Source organism: Pan troglodytes, chromosome 20 (assembly GCF_028858775.2).
Source record: "Pan troglodytes isolate AG18354 chromosome 20, NHGRI_mPanTro3-v2.0_pri, whole genome shotgun sequence".
NCBI lineage: Eukaryota > Metazoa > Chordata > Mammalia > Primates > Hominidae > Pan > Pan troglodytes.
The window spans coordinates 59,639,988-59,656,069 of NC_072418.2; the positions used below are offsets into that span (position 1 = coordinate 59,639,988).

The following is a 16,082-nucleotide window of genomic DNA, read 5'->3' on the forward strand; positions in this document are numbered from 1 at the left end:
TTTGGGAGGCTGAGGCAGGAGAATTGCTTGAACCCAGGAGGCGGAGGTTGTGGTGAGCCAAGATTGTGCCATTGCACTCCAGCCTGGGCAACAAGAGCGAAACTCCATCTCAAACAAACAAACAAACAAACACAAACTAAAAAATACCCATTTTGGCCGGGCACAGTAGCTCACGCCTGTAATCCCAGCACTTTGGGAGGCCGAGGTGGGTGGATCACCTGAGGCTGGGAGTTGGAGACCAGCCTGGCCAACATGGTGAAACCCCCTCTCTGCTAAAAATACAAAGATTAACAGGCGTGGTGGCACACGCCTGTAATCCCAACTACTTGGGAGACTGAGGCAGGAGAATCGCTTGAACCCAGGAGGCGGAGGTTGCAGTGAGCTGAGATCGCGAAACTGCACTCCAGCCTGGGCGACAGAGTGAGACTCTGTCTCAAAACAAAAAACAGAAAACAAAAAACAAAACAAAAAAATACCGTCTTAATAATATCTTTTTGTTTTCTCCTTTCTTCCCATTTGAAGGAATGTCTGGGAAATTTTCAAATGCCTTTGCTTACGCTAGATGGCAATCTGGCATCATGGTAAAATTGGCTTTTATTTAACATTTTTACTTTTCAATTTTTAATTGTAGCAAAATATATATTATACAAATAAGCCATCTTAAGCATTTTGTTACTAATATGTCAATAATATGTTACCCATAGAATAAGCTTATTATTTTAATTTTTTTTAATATTCTTAAACCATGGTAAAATAGTACAATTGAATATTCACCTTTTTACCTAGAGACAGGACTCACCTAAGGGCAGAGATGTGTTCTGAGGATTGTGTTTTTAGGTGATATTGTCATTGTGTCAACATTCTAGAGTGTACTTACACAAACCTTGGTGGTAGAGCCTGCTGCTCCTAAGCTACAAGCCTTTTCAAGATGCTACTGTACTGAATTCCGTGGGGGACTTTAACACAATGGTAAGCATTTGTGTAACTGAACATGTCTAAACACAGAAAAGATACAGTAAAAATTTGCTGCTAAAATCTTATGAGACCACTGTTCTGTATATAATATAATGTCATTGACCGAAATGTTGGTATGTGGCTCATAACTGTGTGTGTGTGTGTGTGTGTGTGTGTGTATATATATATATATATATATATATATATATATATATATATATATATATACTTTTTGGAGACAGAGTGTTGCTCTATCCCCCAGGATGGAGTGCAGTGGTGCGATCTTGGCTCACTGCAGCCTCTGCCTCCTGGGTTCAAGTGATTCTCATGCCTCAGCCTCCCGAGTAGCTGGGATTACAGGCACGCCACCACGCCTGGCTAATTTTTGTATTTTTCGTAGAGATGGGTTTTCGCCATGTTGGCCAGGCTGGTCTCGAACTCCTGACCTCAGGTGATCCACCTGCCTTGGCCACCCAAAGTGCTGGCATTACAGTAGTGAGGCACTGCACTCAGCATATATATATATGTGTGTATATATATACACACATATATATGTGTGTGTATATATATGTATATTTATATGTGTGTGTGTGTGTGTGTATATATATATATATATATATATATATATATAGTTTGTTTTTGTTTGTTTGTTTTTGAGACAGAGTCTTGCTCTGTCACCCAGGCTGGAGTGCAGTGGTGTGATCTTGGCTCACTGCAACCTCCGCCTCCCGGGTTCAAGCGATTCTCCTGCCTCAGCCTCCCGAGTAGCTGGAACTACAGCATAACTATATTTTTAAGTGTAAAGTTCAGCAATTAAGTACATTTACTTGTTGTATCCTAATCTGTCCCATACATCTTCAGAACTCCTTTAGTCTGGGAAAACCACGACTCTGTACCCATTAAGGAATAACTCTCCACTTTTCCAGCCCCTGGCAATCACCATTTTATTTTCTATTTCTATGAATTTGACTCTTCTAAGTACCTCGTATACCTAGAATCATATATTATTTGTTCTTTTGGTGTGGATTTATTTCAATTGACAGCATTCTTCGGGCTTCATCCAGATTGTAGCACCTGTCAGGATTTCCTTTACTTTTGTTCAATTTTTATTTTGGAATCATGGGATACATGTGCAGGTTTGTTGCAAAGGCATACTGCCTGATGCTGAGGTTTAGGATGTGACTGAACCCATCACTCAGGTAGTAGGCATGGTACCTGATAGGTAGTTTTTCAACCTGTGTCCTTCTTCCTCTCTCCCTTCTTTGGTTGTCCACAGTGCCTGTTGTTTCCATTTTTATGTCCATGTACACCCAATATTTAGCTCCTGCTTATAAGTGAGAACATGTGGTATTTAGTTTTCTGTTTTGAGGTAATTTGCTTAAGAAAATGGTCTCCAGCTGCATCCATGTCGCTGCAAAAGACATGGTTTCATTCCTTTTTTTTTTTTGAGGTGGAGTTTCACTCTTGTTGCCCAGGCTGCAGTGCAATGGCACGATCTTGGCTCACTGCAACCTCCACCTCCCGGGTTCAAGTGATTCTCCTGCCTCAGCCTCCCAAGTAGCTGGGATTACAGGCGCATGCCACCATGCCAGGCTAATTTTGTATTTTTAGTAAGAGATGGGGCTTCTTCATGTTGATCAGGCTGGTCTCGAACCCCTGATCCCATGTGATCTGCCCACCTTGGCCTCCCAAAGTGCTGGGATTACAGGCATGAGCCACCGTGCCTGGCTGGTTTTATTCCTTTTTATGGCTGCATAGTATTCCACAGTGTACGTGTGCAACACTTTCTTTATCCAATCCACTGTTGATGGGTACATAGGTTCATTCCATGTCTTTGTTGTGAATAGAATGGTAATGAGCATACAGGTTCATGTGACTGTTTAGCAGAATGATTCATTTTCCTTTGGGCATATACCCAGTAATAGGATTGCTGGGTTGAATAGCAGCTCAACGCTTAGTTCTTTGAGAAATCTCCAAACTGCTCTCCACAGTGGCTGGACTAATTTACACTAATTTGCATTTCAACCAGAGTATGTAAGCATCCCCCATTCTCTACAGCCTTGCTGATATGTTATTTTTTTTGACTTTTTAACCAAAAGTTGGTTAACGAGCAACTTGGGTTGCTTCCACTTTTTTTTTTTTTTTGAGATGGAGTCTCGCTCTGTCGCCCAGGCTGGAGTGCTGTGGTGCCATCTCGGCTCACTGCAAGCTCCGCCTCCCAGGTTCATGTCATTCTCCTGCCTCAGCCTCCCAAGTAGCTGGGACTACAGGCACCCGCCACCACGCCTGGCTAATTTTTTTGTATTTTTAGTAGAGACGGGGTTTCACCATGTTAGCCAGGATGGTCTCGAACTCCTGACCTCATGACCCACCCGTCTCGGCCTCCCAAAGTGCTGGGATGCTTCCACTTTTGACTCTCATGAGTAATGCTGCTATGCCCACGGGTGTACAAATATCTCTTTAATTTTCTGCTTCCATTACTTCTGGGTAATATCCAGAGGTAGAAAGATAATTTTATTTTTATTCTTTTCAGAACTGTTGTAATTTTTTTTTTCACAGAATCTGCATCTCATCACAATTGCACCCAGAGTGCAGATGTGCCAACTTCTCCAAGCCCTGTGGGTGGTTGTTATCTTCTGTCTTATGGATAGTGGCCATGGACATGGGAATGAAGTGGTTCATTATCTCTTTGCCAAGGAAAAAATATTTCTTTCACTTTTCAATAGTAATTACTTAATAATGGGATGTATTTGTTGGTTCCTGCACAACTTCTCAAATGTCGGAATCAGACTAGACTGTGTCACCCTGATGTCCTCATCCTCATTGATTTTCATGTGGTTATTGTTTTTTTCATAGATACCACTGATAACCCAGCATCACAAAGATATGACGACTGCAAAAAATAAAAATAAAAAAATGAGAGAACCAATGTAGAAACCATGAATCCCTGCAGCTTATACTTAATGACTTAATGTGGTGACAGAAGATATGAAATATCACCATACTTCCCTTAAAACTAAACTGTAGGGTTACCTCTTTAGACAGATGTGGCTATAAGGTTATAATAGCGGGAATGCAATGCGTGTTCATCGGATCAGGGAGAGAATGGAGAAGGTGACCTGGTTGCTGAGCAACCCTCAGTATCCTTGGAGATGAGTCACCATGGAAACAGCAATAACTCTTCATTTCCTTTTTTCCAGCCCCGACAACCACCATTTTATTTTCCATTGCTATGAATTTGACTCTTCTAAGTACCTCATGTACCAATAATCAGGTACCTAAGTACCTCATATACCTGGACAGTGGTGGGGGATGGCGGGGAAGAAGTTCCTCCTCAGCCAAGGGAGCTGTGGAGACTAAGGAAAGTGATTGGATGTTCCACAGTTTCTTTCATGGACAACCTCTTGTTTACTCAAATGATCTCCACTTATAATCTCCTGTATATCATTTGTATATCTCTTAGATCACTTTTTCCCAAAAATGTAGTTCCAGGACTGCAGGGGGAATCAAGATTTGGAATCCACAATTCCAAATAATTGTCCTAAACACATGAAAAGTTTATTTGCATTTTCCCTCATTTTCTCTGGATGACATAATATTGCACATGTTTGATTTAAGTAGACAATTTGATCATAGCCATCTAGTGGTAAGGAAAACATTAAAGATATTTGCAGAAATGAAAAGCAACACCACCTTTATTGCGAAGTTTGTTTGGAAAATGCAAGCGTACATTTTTCTGTTGTGCTTCGTTTCACTGCGCTTCACAGATACTGAGTATTTTTGAATGGAAGGTTTGTGCAAGTCTGCATTGGCAAGTCTGAGAGTGCCATTTTCCTAAAGTATGTGCTAGAGAGAAGTCAGTGCCTGGCTTCAAGGCTTCAAAGGACAGGCCGACTCTCTTCTTAGGAACTAATGCAGCTGGTAATGTTCAGTTAGATCCAATGCTTTTTTTTACTATTCCAAAAGTCCTAGGACTCTTTATTTATTTATTTATTTTGTGAGGCAGAGTCTTGCTCTGTTGCCCAGGCTGGAGTGCAGTGGCACAGTCTTGCCTCACTGCAACCTCCACCTCCCGAGTTCGAGTGATTTTCCTGCCTCAGCCTCCTGAGTAGCTGCGATTACAGGTTGCACCACCATGCCCGGATAAGTTTTGTATTTTTAGTAGGACAGGGTTTTGCCTTGTTGGCCGGTCTGGTCTCAAACTCCTGACCGCAAGTGATTTTGCTGGTTTTGGCCTCCCAAAGTGCTGGGATTACAGGCGTGAGCCACCATGCATGGCCTAAAAATTCTAGGACTCTTCAGGATTGTGCAAAACCTACTCTACCTGTGCTCTATAAATGGAACAAGGTCAAAATATCAACATCAATAGGAGTTTGAAAGAAGTTGATTCCAACTCCTATTTGATGACTTTGTGGGGTTCAAGAGTTCAATGGAGGAAGTCACTGCAGATGTGGTAGAAAGAGCAAGAACACTGGAATTAGAATTAGAGCCTAAAGATCTGACTGGATTCTGTAATCTCATAAGAAAGTTTTAGATGAGGAGTTGAGGAGTTGCTTTTTTTTTTTTTTTTTTTTGAGAGACAGAGTCTCGCTCTCACTCTGTCGCCCAGTCTGGAGTGCAGTGGCACAATCTTGCCTCACTGCAACCTCCACCTCCTGGGTTCAGGCGATTCTCCTGCCTCAGCCTTCCGAGTAGCTGGGACTACAGGCACGTGCCACTATGCCTGGCTATTTTTTTTTTTTTTTTGTATTTTTAGTAGAAACAGGGTTTCACTGTGTTAGCCAGGATGGTCTGAATCTCCTGACCTTGTGATCCACCCGCCTCAGCCTCCCAAAGTGCTGGGATTACAGGAGTTGCTTCTTTTGAACGAGCAAAGTAAGTGGTTTCTTGAGATGGAAACTACTCCTTGAGAAGATGCTGTGAACATTGTAGAAATGACAACAAAGAATTTAGAATTTAGATTATATTCTCCAGTTCACAATATCCCCACCTTAATGTAAAATATATTATTGCTAGAAAATTATAAGAATCACCTGACCCTTCAATGAGTCATAACCATTTTTCTGGTGGAGGGTCTTGCCTCAATGTTGATGACTGCAGACTGATCACGGTGGTGGTTGTTCAAGGTTGAGGTGGCCGTGGCAATTTCTTAAAGTATTTCTCTGTAGCATGTGATGCTGTCTGGTAGCATTTTACACACAGAACTTCTTTTAAAATTGAAATCCATCCTGTCAAAACCTGCTGCTGCTTTATCAATTAATTTTATAGTTTATTTTTTATCTTCCAGTTTACAAACACCAGCCCCAACATTCATTATGTGGGTGATCATGAAGAAGCTACCGGTCCGTTCTGATCCTCACAATACATTGTAAACAATCAATAAATAATAGCTTGTTTTTTTGCATTTCTAGTGTAAATATGGAATACAATTCTATTGTAATGATACAGCAAAAAAAGTGTTAGAAAGAAGAGTCACTTTCTTTGTGAGTTTTTCCCCAACCACGGTATCCACAATTGTTAAAGCAATTTCCTCCTCAATATTGTCATAAAAGATGTGCTAGTTTTTTTCTTCCCCATCTCTCATGGTGAAATAACAGATAGTTTACCTGTTTTCCCCTCCAGGCCATGAACTCTGAGAATTTGGGCTGCATTTTTAAAGCTGTATCACTGGCAGTTTGTACTCAAAAAGCAGGTAAATATTTCCCTGGTTACCCCTTGATTTAAGAAGGAAACACAATACACCTAAACCTATAGGATAGAGCAAAAGCAGTACTAAGAGAGAGGCTTATAGCAAAAAACTCATACTTTGAGAAGTAGAAAGACTTTCAAATAAATATGTTAATCATCCACCTAGAAAACCTAGAAATGCAAGAACAAATCAAACCTAAAATTAGTAAAGAAAAGAAATAAGGAGCAGGGCAGAAATAAATGAAATTGACGCTAAAAACAATTACCAAAGATCAATCAGACAAAAAGTTCATTTTTGGAAAAGATAAACAAAATTGAGAAATCTTTAGCAGACTATGAGAAAAAGAAGGGAAAAGATCCAAATAAGTAAATCAGAGACAAAAAGCAAATATTAAACTGCTACCAAATAAATATGAGGGATTATTAGTGGCTATTTTTAACAACTATTTTCTAATAAATCGGAAAATCTTGATTCTTCCTATCCATGAGCATGGAATGTTCTTCCATTTGTTTGTATCCTCTTTTATTTCATTGAGCAGTGGTTTGTAGTTCTCCTTGAAGAGGTCCTTCACATCCCTTGTAAGTTGGATTCCTAGGTATTTCTTTCTCTTGGAAGCAGTTGTGAATGGGAGTTCACTCATGATTTGGTTCTCTGTTTGTCTGTTACTGGTGTATAGGAATGCTTGTGATTTTTGCACATTGATTTTGTATCCTGAGACTTTGCTGAAGTTGCTTATCAGCTTAAGGAGATTTTGGGCTGAGACGATGGGGTTTCCTAGATATACAATCATGTCGTCTGCACACAGGGACAATTTGACTTCCTCTTTTCCTAATTGAATACCCTTTATTTCTTTCTCTTGCCTGATTGCCCTGGCCAGAACTTCCAACACTATGTTGAATAGGAGTGGTGAGAGAGGGCATCCCTGTCTCGTGCCAGTTTTCAAAGGGAATGCTTCCAGTTTTTGCCCATTCAGTATGATATTGGCTGTGGGTTTGTCATAAATAATCTTGAAAAAAATGAATAAATTATTGGGCACATTAAACCTACCGAGATTGAAACATGAAGAAATAAACAGCTTTAATAGACCAATAACAAATGACTATATAGAAACAGTTAAAAAAAAGTGTTCCATGAAATAAGAGCCCAGGACATGATGGTTTTACTGCTGAATTCTAGCAAACATTTAGATGAGAACTAACGCCAAATCTACTCAAACTCTTCCAAAATATTGAAGAGAAGAGAATACTTTCACACTCATTCTAGGAGCACAGAATTATCCTGATACTAATATCAGAAAAAGATACAACAAAAAAGGAAAACTATGAGCTAATATTCCTGATGAACATAGAAGCAAAAATCCTCAAGAAAATGGTAGGAAACTGAATTCAACACGTAAAAAGATCATTCATCATGATCAAGTAGAATTCATCCCAGGGATGCCAAAGAGGTTTAACATATGCAAATAAGTAAACACATTAGCAAAATCACAGACAAAAACCATATCATTGTTTTAATAGATGCTGAAAAAGCATTTAATAAAACTCAATATCCCTTCATGAAAAAAACTGTTAAACAGGGTATGAAAGGAACGTGCCCCCAGATAGTAAAAGCCATGTGTGACAAACCCACTGCTAACATCACAATAAATGGAGACAAATAAGCAGGCTTTCCTTTAAGATCTAGTATAAAGGAATGAGGCCCAATTTCACCACTTTTATTCAGCACAGTTCTAGAAGTCCTAGCCAAAGCAGTTAGACAAGAGAAAAAAGTAAAGGGCGTCCAAACTGGAAAGAAAGAAGCCAAATTGTCCTTGTTTGCAGATAACATAATCCTATACTTAGAAAACCTAAATATCCCACCAAAGAAGACTGTTAAAATTGACGAATGAATTCAAGAAAGTTGTATGATACAAAATCAAAATGTAATAGATGGTAGATTTTTATATGCCATCAGTAAACAATCTGAAAAGGAAATCAAGAAAGCAATCCCATTTGCAATAGCTACAAAAAATTACCTAGAAATAAATTTAAAGAAGCAAAAGATCTCTACAATGAAAACTATCAAACAGTGATGAAAAATATTAAAGAAGTCACAGAAAAATGGAAACATATCCCATTGTGATGGGTTGAAAGAATTAATATTGTTAAAATTTTCATACTACTGCAGCAATCTACAGATTCAATGCAATCCCTATCAAAACACCAGTGACATTTTCCACAAAAATAGAAAAAAAATCCTAAAATTTGTATGGAACCATAAAAGACCCTGAATACTGAGCAAAGAGAACAAAGCTGGAGACATTACACTACCAGACTTCAAAATATGCTGCAAAGCTATAGTAACAAAAACAACATGGTACTGGCATTAAAAAACAGGTACATAGGCTGGGCACAGTCATTCACACCTGTAATCCCAGCACTTTGGGAGGCCAAGGCTGGTGAATCACCTGAGGTCAGGAGTTCGAGACCAGCCTGGCCAACATGGTGAAACCCCATCTCTACTAAAAATATGAAAAAACTTAGCTGGGTGTGGTGGCAGATATCTGTAATCCCAGCTACTCAGGAGGCTGAGGGAGGAGAATCACTTGAACCCTGGAGGCGGAGGTTGCAGTGAGCTGAGATCACACCGTTGCACTCCAGCCTGGGTGACAAGAGTGAAACTCCGTCTCAAAAAAAAAAAAAAAAAAAAATCCGAAAAAACAAAATAAAACAAAAAACATGTAAATATATCAATTAAACAGAATAGAGAATAAAGAAATAAATCCATGCATTTTCAACCAACCCATTTTCAATAAAGGCACCAAGAACATACACCAGAAAAAGGTGGTCTGTTACATAAATAGTGCTGGGAAAACTGGATATTCTTATGCAGAAAGAAACTAGACCCCTATCTCTGACCACATAAAAAATCGATCAAAATAGATTAAAGAGATAGATGTGAAACTATGCAACTGCTAGAAGAAAGCATTTGGGAAGTGCTTCAGGACATTGGTCTGGGCAAATACATTTTGAGTTGATCTCCAAAGGACAGGCAACTAAAGCAAAAATGGGACTACATCAAGCTAAAAAGCTTATACACAGTAGAGGAAAAAATAGCAAAATTAAGAGAAATCTACAAAAGAGATACCTGCACTGTCATGTGTATTGCAGCGCAATTGAGAAAAAGCCAAGTTATGGAATCAACCTATGTGTCCACCAATGAATGAGTGTGAAAGGAAATGTGGTAAATATATATATGTATATGTATATATACATATATATATATAATGGAATATTAGCCATAAAAAAGAATGAAATCCTGTTCTATGTGGCAAAATAAATAGAACTGGAGGACGTTATGTTAAGTGAAATAAGCCAGGCACAGAAAGACAAATATGACATATTCTGACTCATATGTGGTTGAAATAAAATTGATCTCATGGAGGTAGTGAATAGAATGCTGGTTACCAGAGGCTGGGAAGGTAGGGGGAGGGAGGGATGAAGAGAGTTCGCATAATGGGCACAAAAATACAATGAGATAAAATGAATAAGATCTAGTGTTCAATAACACAGTAGGGTAACGAAAGTTATCAAGATTATATAGGGTATTTCAAACAGCTAGAAGAGAAGGTTTGGAATGTTCCCACACAAATAAATGAAAAATGTTTGAGGTGATGAACATCCTAGTTACCCTGACTTGCTCATTATTCATTGTGTGCATGTATTAATTTATCACATGTATCCCATAAATATTGCAAAAATTATGTATCAATTAAAAAATCACCACCATTGACTAAGGCCTGTCCATGGTGCTGAAGTGCATGTCAGGTCTGTGAAGAGACCTGATGCTACCTAATGTAGGCAAGGCTGACCTCAAAGTATGTTTATAGAATAAATGGCAGCCAAGCTTTGTGTATTATAAGTGAAAAAGGAGACCCCAAGTGGGTCATGCCCTGCCCACTGCCCCACATAAGGACTGGTTATATATTTATTTTATCACTCAATCATCACTTAGCATATGACACATGTTAGGGACAATGCTGGTAACAGAGGAAACAGAAATAGTGCATATGTGGTCATAGCATTCCACATTCCTCACAGTCTGTGGGTTTTCTGAAGGCACAAAGCTGACAATTGCTGTTTATATTTTGTTTCCCCAATGGTTTAGAGCAGTGCCTGAACATAAAATGTATTGATTGCTAAATAAATGGGATTTCTGGAGATCCTGGCAAAATCAGAGCATATTGAAGGATGAATCAGAAAAAAAAGAAGCAAGGGGAAAATATGGGAGAAAGGCAGAAAAGATTGGAAGAAGGAGGGAGAGAACATCAAAGAGAGGCAGAGTCCATTCACACAGAAGGAGATTCTAGGAGAGAAACAGAGAAAGGCAGACAGTCTGGCTCCAGCCACATTGGCGTTTCACCTTCCCTGTATTGAATAAAGTTCAGGACCTTTGCAGGTGCAGCTCCCTCCACACCCTGAGTCTGTCTTCATGTGGCTCCATCTTGTCTCCAACCAGTGCTCTGAACAGAGTTCACTACCCAAGGGAGCCCTCTCTGACTGCTGTCCCCCGAGCACCTGCTTTGTTCCCTTCTTGAGGCCGGTGCTTCCTTTATTCGCTTTCTGTTTACCGCTTTCTCTCCATTGGAATATAAATTCCTTAGAGTATGATAAAAAAGATGGACCTAAAGTTGTGAGATTTTATTGGTCCTAGGTTTCTTACTGGAGGTTAGATAGGTCCAAAGGACAACAATAACAACCACTTCTCACTTTCCTGTGTATCATTATTAAAAGTATTATCTTCCTGCTTCTACTCTTACTTGGGAAATAAGAATAAAATGATAATGGGGTAAGAGAGTTGGAGGATACAGGATAGAAATGCAGTTATGCAGTAAGAATTCATTTGAAGGGAGAGAAGGAAGGAGGTAATTTTCCAGGCACTGCTCAGCATCCTTGGAGAGGCATCATCATGAAATTACAGACAGAACAGGCAGTGGAGAATGAGCTGTTTCTCCCCAACCACATGCATCTGCAAGAGTGAGGAGTGGAACAGGCAGAGTCAGAGAACAGCAGGGTTGAGGTTTTCCAAGGAGGTACATGCAGCAGAATATGCAAGAGATTCGAGTGTGTCCAGAGGAATTTATTCTAACAATTGACCATGGAAGGTGACCAGATGGGTGTGAAGGTCAGTGAAAAATGGTTAAATAAAGACAGTGTTCGTCTCCAAAGAATAACGGGATGTAGTCCTTAGGTGAGAAAGAGGAGTCACTTGGAAAGTAGGACGTGATGTTGGAGATGGGATGCTAGAACTGAGGGCTTGGAATGATTTTAGGCTAATGGGAGTGGATGGCTAAGGGCATTTGGACAATAGCCATGGAGGAGAGAGGGTCCCTATATAGCTAGTCAGGAGTGTCAGGAGAATCATCTCCATTAGGGATTATCTACCCTGACATTATTGAAAATATGATCTAGATAGTTATTTGTGTTGCAGGGAAGGCTGCATTCTGCATTGTACATTGTTGTGTGTGGAATATGGTCTAGATAGTTATTGGTGTTGCAGGGAGGGCTGCTTTGTGCATTGTGCACTGTTGTGTGTGAAATATGGTCTAGATAGTTATTTGTGTTGTGGGGAGGGCTGCTTTGTGCATTGTGCACTGTTGTGTGTGAAATATGGTCTAGATAGTTATTTGTGTTGCGGGGAGGGCTGCTTTGTGCATTGTGCATTGTTGTGTGTGAAATATGGTCTAGATATTTGTGTTTTGAGGGGAGGGCTGCTTTGTGCATTGTGCATTGTTGTGTGTGAAATATGGTCTAGATAGTTATTTGTGTTGCGGGGAGGGCTGCTTTGTGCATTGTGCATTGTTGTGTGTGAAATATGGTCTAGATAGTTATTTTTATTTGTGTTGCGGGGAGGGCTGCTTTGTGCATTGTGCATTGTTGTGTGTGAAATATGGTCTAGATAGTTATTTGTGTTGTGGGGAGGGCTACTTTGTGCGTTGTACATTGTTGTGTGTGGAGCAGCACTCTCGCTTCTACCCAGAGGATGTCAGTAATTCTCCTCTACTTGTGTCCAGACCTCGCCAACTGTCTCTTGGGGGCAAAGTCACTCCTAGAATAAAAATACTAATATTATATATTAGTATTTAACATTTTCAGCTGTTATAATCTTTTAAAAATTTCAACCTTTGTTTCAGATACAGAGGGTGCAAGTGCAGGTTTGTGACAGGAGAATACTGCACCCAGATATTGGGCATAGTACCCAATAGGTAGTTTTTCACCCCACACCACCATCCCCTGTCTACGAGTCCCCAGTGTCTATTGTTCCCAAGTTTATGTTCATGTGTGCTCAATGTTTAACTCTTGCTTATAAGTGAGAACATGTGGTATTTGTTTTTCTATTCCGGCATTAGTTTGCTTAGGATTATGGCTTCTGGCTCCACCCACGTTGCTGCAAAAGACATGATTTTATTCTTTTTTATGGCTGCATAATATTCTGTGATGTCTATGTACCATATTTTCTTTCTTTCTTTCTTTCTTTCTTTCTTTCTTTCTTTCTTTCTTTCTTTCTTTCTCTTTCTTTCTTTATCTCTCTTTCTTTCTTTCTCTCTCTCTCTCTTTCTCTCTTTCGATGGAGTTTTGCTCTCGTTGCCCAGGCTGGAGTGCAATGGCACAATCTCGGCTCACTGCAACCTCTGCCTCCCAGGTTCAAGCAATTTTGCCTCAGCCTCCTGAGTAGCTGGGATTACAGGCACACGCCACCACACCTGGCTAATTTTTGTATTTTTAGTAGAGTTGGGGTTTCTCCATGTTGGTCAGGCTGGTCTTGAACTCCCGACCTCAGGTGATCCACCCGCCTTGGCCTCCCAAAGTGCTGGGATTACAGGCATGAGCCACCACACCTGGCTCACATTTTCTTTATTGAATCCACCATTGATGGGCACCTAAGCTGATTCTATGTCTTTGCTATTGTGAATAACATGACAATGAACATATGAGTTCATGTGTCTTTTTGGTATAGTAACCCATTTTCTTTTGGGTATGTACCCAATAATAGGATTGCTGGGTTGAATAGCAGCTCCATTTTAAGTTCTTTTAGAAATCTCCACACTGCTTTCTACAGTCACTGAACTAATTTGTATTCCTCTCAACAGTGTATAAGTAAGTGTTCCCTTTTCTCCGCAGCCTCACCAGCATCTATTGTTTTTTGACTTTTAATAGTAGACATTCTGACTGGTGTGAGATGGTATCTCATTGTGGTTTTGATTTGAATTTCTCTGATGATTAATGATAAAGAGAGTTTTCTCATGTTTGTTGAACGCTTGTGTGTCTTCTTTTAAGGAGTGTCTGTTCGTGTCCTTTGTCCATTTTTTCATTGGGTTATTTGGTTTTTGCTTGTTAATTTAAGTTTCTTATAGATTCTGGATATTAGACCTTTGTCAGATGCATAGTTTGCAAATATTTTCTCCCATTCTGTAGGTTGTTTGCTCTATTCGGTTTCCCTGGCTGCGCAGAAGCTCTTTAGTCTAGTAGGTCCCACTTGTCACATTTTCTTTTTGTTTCAAGTATTTAATATTTATTTTCTTTCTTTTTCAGATAGTGTCTTGCAATGTCGCCCAGGCTGGAGTGCAGTGGTGCCCCTCCTGTTGTGAATGTGAGTAACAAACCATCTTTTCAATGGCAGTCTTCTGCTGACCTTTCTACCTGTTGTGTGTGAAGCTGTGTGATTCAAATCAGCTTGAATTACATTTTTGTGAGTTCTGGAAAACCCAGACACCATCTGTTCTTGTGTGTGAGTGTGTGTGTGTGTGTCCGTGGTTGAGGAAGTTTGGAAGACACCCCATGGTCAAACAAGGTGGAGTCTAGGGCCACTTTCCCTGCCACATGGCTATCTTATTAGAACCCTGCCCACCACAAATGACCAATCCCAAGGGTAAGGCAAGACAGCAGCCCTGGAATCCCTCCTTTGGACGGTTCCAGGACCCTTCTCCTTGGATGCTCAGAGATGGGATGAAGAGCAGGTAAGGGAGGCATGGGCTCAGGGCCAGAAAGCCTGGCAACCTCCCCTTCCTGAGTCCTGTGTCCTCCTCTGTAAAATGCAGACACTCCTGGGATGTCACTCACAGCCAGGGCTGCTGGGCTTATTGTACTCTGCAGTTAGGCTCCTGTCTGAGGAGATGAAAGGATGTGAAATCCAGCCTGTACCATTTTCACAAGCTGTATCCATGCCTGGGCTGCAGGATTTCAACCACAGCATAGCATTGACCTGTCCAAAAGCCCCAAAGCCTATCATGGCCATGTATGCAGTTATTGCTACTTGGGAAAAATTCTTATTAAACAGAAAACAAGCATAGGTGAAGATACCCATTTGGAAACAATCTTATTTTTTATCTTTTAATTTGAGGTGATGCTCATTGTCTTATAAGGGGCCTTTGCCATCACTAGATGGCATTCTTGCATCATGGAAAACTACACAGGAACTCCTTTAAAAATCAATTTTGAACTGTGGCAAAATGCACATCACATAAAATTTACCATGTTAAAATTGTACCAAGTACAATTTTAAAACGAATATTGACCATGACCATAGGTTTATAATTTTAAAAATTATTTATGTTTTCAGTTATTTTTCAACTTTTTATTTTTTAACTTGCATTTTAAGTCCAGGGGTACAAGTGCAGGTTTGGTAAATAGGTAAACTGGTGTCATGGGGGTTTGTTGTACAGATGATTTCATTACCCAGGTATTAAGTCTAGTACCCGTTCATTGGTTTTCACGATCCTCTCCCTCCTCCCACCCTTCACCCTCCAGTGGGCCCCAGTGTGTGTTGTTCCCCTCTGTGTTTTCATGTGTTCTCATCATTTAGCTCCCACTTGTGGGAAACAACAGGTTGTATTTGGTTTCTGTTCCTGTGTTAGTTTGCTAAGGATAATGGCCTCCAGCTTCATCCATGTCCCTGCAAAGGACATGATCTCCTTCTTTTTTTATGGCTGCATAGTATTCTGTGGTGTACATGTACCACATTTTCTTTATCCAGTCTATCTTTTATGGGCATTTAGGTTGATTTGCCTTTTCGAAATATGCTAACAGGCATATAAGGTAACTGATCACTATAATTATTTTTACTTGTATAGTCCACTGGTGTGAAGGGCATTCACATTGTTCTGCCACAGTCTCCACAAACTATGTCCCATATTTTGTTAATCTTGCAATCCTGAAACTCTGTGTCCATTAAACCATAACTCCCCATTTCCCCTCCCCCGTCCCCTGGCAACCTCCATTCCACTTTCTGTTCCTGTGAATTTGACTATTCTACGTCGAATCTATTATACATCTAATATACAAGTGAAATCATACAGTTTCTGTCCTTTTGTGGCTGGCTTGTTTCACTTAGTGTAATGTCTCAAGGTTAACTCATGTTGTAGCATGTGTCAGAATTTCCTTTGTTTTTAAGGCTAAGTAAT

General features: G+C 40.1%; 1 protein-coding gene across 11 annotated transcripts in view; it reads left to right on the forward strand.

Moving 5' to 3' along the window:
* LOC104003467 (olfactory receptor 1L4-like) overlaps nt 1-16,082 on the forward strand; it is a 128,657-nt gene that overhangs the window by 23,335 nt on the left and 89,240 nt on the right. For 6 of the 11 annotated variants that reach the window (XR_010153638.1, XR_008540946.2, XR_008540945.1 and 3 more), the window contains exon 3: nt 14,215-14,272. The gene's annotated coding sequence lies outside the window, so the exon portion shown is untranslated. Of the gene's footprint in view, nt 1-6,576; nt 6,647-11,494; nt 11,807-14,214; nt 14,273-16,082 lie in introns of those variants that run through there. The other 5 variants (XR_010153635.1, XR_008540949.1, XR_008540948.1 and 2 more) reach the window with 2 other exon arrangements.